The sequence below is a fragment of the Tenrec ecaudatus genome, chromosome X (assembly GCF_050624435.1).
Source record: "Tenrec ecaudatus isolate mTenEca1 chromosome X, mTenEca1.hap1, whole genome shotgun sequence".
NCBI lineage: Eukaryota > Metazoa > Chordata > Mammalia > Afrosoricida > Tenrecidae > Tenrec > Tenrec ecaudatus.
In genome coordinates this window covers 82,497,521-82,500,706 of record NC_134548.1, presented here as the reverse complement: position 1 = coordinate 82,500,706, position 3,186 = coordinate 82,497,521, and the positions used below count along the sequence as shown (strand labels likewise).

The 3,186-nt window shown below is 45.7% G+C and overlaps 1 pseudogene; it reads right to left on the bottom strand.

The window, feature by feature from the left end:
• Window positions 1–204: 204 nt before the first annotated feature.
• Window positions 205–865, bottom strand: LOC142434602 (glutathione peroxidase 1-like; annotated as a pseudogene).
• Between the last annotated feature and the right edge of the window lie 2,321 nt (window positions 866–3,186).

Here is a 3,186-nt window from a genome sequence, read left to right as displayed (position 1 = left end):
ATTGAGGGAGTATTTGAATGGAGGCCCAATGTCCATCTGCAACCTAAATTCGTTTTTTTTTCCTTACACACGGAACAATTTTATTTGGTCTGGGAGGGGAGGCTGGGACGGGCAGGGCTAGTGCCCACCTGCGGGGGCTTTCCCGGACATCAGGTGTTCCTCCATTCGGGTTTAAAAGAAACACCCTCATTGATGAAGTCCCCACGCAAGGCAGGCAGCGTAGTGCCTGCCAGGCAGCCAGCGGGAGGGCGGTGCGCCCTAGACACTGCGGGGCCCCTTGGAGAGCAGGGCCTGGAGGTCGGGCTCGAGGTCGATGGTGGGGAAGCGGCGGCTGTACCTGCGCACAGGCACACCATCGCGGCCCACCAGGAACTTCTCGAAGTTCCAGGAGATGTTGTTGCGGCACACAGGCGACCAGGTGATAAGCTTGGGGTCGGTCATGAGAGAGGTGGCATCGTCGCTGGGCGCCAGCAGGGCCTCCCGGAGGAAGGCAAAGAGCTGGTGTGCATTGGCGCCGTTCACCTCGCACTTCTCAAACAGGCAGAAGTTGGGCTCGAACCCGCCGCCAGGTCAGACGTGCTTGAGGGAATTCAGAATCTCTTCATTTTTGGCGTTCTCCTGATGCCCAAACAGGTTGCACGGGAAACCTAGCATGACCAGGCCCCGGGGGCCGAGGCGCTGCTGCAGGTCGTTCATCTGGGTGTAGTCCCGGACCGTGGTGCCTCAGAGCGACGCCACGTTCTGGATGAGCAGCACCTGGCCCTGCAGCGAGGCCAGGCTCACGGGCTCCCCGCCGGCCACGGGCGCGTAGAGAAGGCGTACACGGAGCGCTCGCAGCGGCGACCGCCAGTGGAGCGGCACACATGACGCCGTGACCGGAGGCGCGAGAGAGACGGACACTGCAACCTTAATTCTTATCATATAGATATGAGTACTTAGTTCTATTCTCCTCTTGTTATATATATTTACAAATGTACATGCCTGTATTAAGATCTCTATATATGTCCTTTGCCTCCTAGTTCTTTCCTCTATTTACTTTAACTCTCCCCATGTCCCACTATCATGTTCAGCCTTCATTTGGTTTCAGTAATTCCTCTCAGTTACATTGCCCTTGATCAAACCCTACCAGACCTCCAACACCCTCCTGGCCATCGATTTTCCGTCACTTGTTGTTCCCTTGTCCCTGGGTTTGTTAACACCCACTTCTAAAATGATTATTTCAATACACACTTATCACTAGTAGTCGCCCAATATCCTGGACAACAATTGATATTGTTTGTCTTCCTCCTTTTATCCATTCTGGTAGCAAATAGTGGTTTGAATTTTACTGTATAAAAGGTGGAGTACCTTTTCATATGTTTACCCAACTTTCTTTCAAGATGGCTCTGGGTGAATTCCAACAGACATACTTTGGGTAATTAGTCTAGCGTGTAACCATTTGTGACACCTAGATAAAACCTTTTCCATACCATGAAAAAAATCACTGTCATTGGGTTGATTCTGACTCATAGTGACCCTGTACAATAGACTAGAACTGTTCTTGTGGGTTCTGAGACTTCAAATCTTTACACAAGTAGAAAGCCTCACCTTTATCTCACCATCTCATAAGTAATCTAAATTTTTTCCTCTAAGTAGTATTTGCATAGCACTCAACTGCAATATTTTATGTTTACTGGGCTTTTGTTTTTATCCATCCCTTGGGTTAAATGATCTGTTCAAGCAACTCCAGCTTATGTTTGTAATTTTCTCCTTCACTGGACTGGGAGTCTTTAAGGACAGCAACTCTGCCTTGTTTCTCATCCTCTTCCATTCACTAGTCCCACATGTACAGAGTTGCAAGGACAAAGTAAGCAATTGATAAGCATTTATTGACTTGTGAACTTATTAATGAGTACAAGACATAAGTTTCTTTGGATACTGCACAGGGCTTCAGCAAAAGGTTGTTACTGTTTGCATTAATATTAAAATCGATTTTGGAAAGTGAGGGTCATACCGTGGGTCCTACTTGCTATGCCGGGGGTGTGGTGCCAGAGAAGCGCCAGCAGCCTGAGCACTGTGTAGTGGGCACGCCCAGCGGTGCCTCCTCCCTGAAACTCCTAGAACGTCTTCAGCTCACAGCAAGGGCCAACCTGATAAGCTCTCCCGAGATGACCAAGCAGCCAGACTACAACCTGGGGAAAACTGAGAACAAAGCAGAACCCGCTGTAGACCTGCTTCTCAATTACCTGCAAGCTTTCAAGAAGGCCCTGGACCTGGTCATGCAGGTGCAAAAGCAGACCAACAAAGGAACCATAAGCAAGAAAAAGCCCCAGTGATGACTCTAACAAATCTGAAAAGAATGGAAGTTTCCCACAAACTTTTTGAAGCCCCCTTGTATCTATCTCACAACTTTTGCCTGTTCAGTATTTACAGGTTTAAGCCTTATTGACAGCTATTATAAAAATCTGTTTGCAAGCTAAAAAAAAATTGATTTTGTGCGTGAAAGATTAAATGAAATCACTGAAGGTTTCTTCATAACGCTTCAGACTTTTCCCCATAACAGGACCTAAGCCTCAGAACTGGATCTTAGATCCCGTTTCCTCCACGGGAACAACAGGATATGTTTTACTTAGGCCCTTGCCATGCTTTTAGAATGTCAGTTTCATGGAGGAAGAGATATTTATTCCCAGTGTTTAAGAGAGTTCCTAACGGATAATAGAAATAAATATATAATAATTACCTGTCAAGTGCATAGTGTTGGTATTACTTACATTGAGAACGTTTTCAACCTTCACCATGATTTCCAAAACTTTCTCATCAACCCAAACAGAAACAAATATCCATTAGGCACCATTCCCCTTTCCCCCCAATTCCTGGTAACCTTTGATCAACTTTCTGTTTCTATGAATTGGCCTGTTCTACGTATTTCATAAAAGTGGAATCACACAATATTGTCCTTTGTGTCTCACTTCTTTCACTTAGCATAACTCAAGGGTCATCCATGCTGACCTTTATTTTTGAAATGATGGTATAATATCCCATTGTATGGATATGTAATATTTGGTTTACTCATTCCACTCTTTGAATAATTTTAAATAATGGCAAATAACATTGGTGTATAAGTACCTGAAATCTCTGCTTTCAAGTCACCCAGGAGTAGCATTGCTGGGCCATAATAATTCTATATTTAACATTTTGAGGAACTGC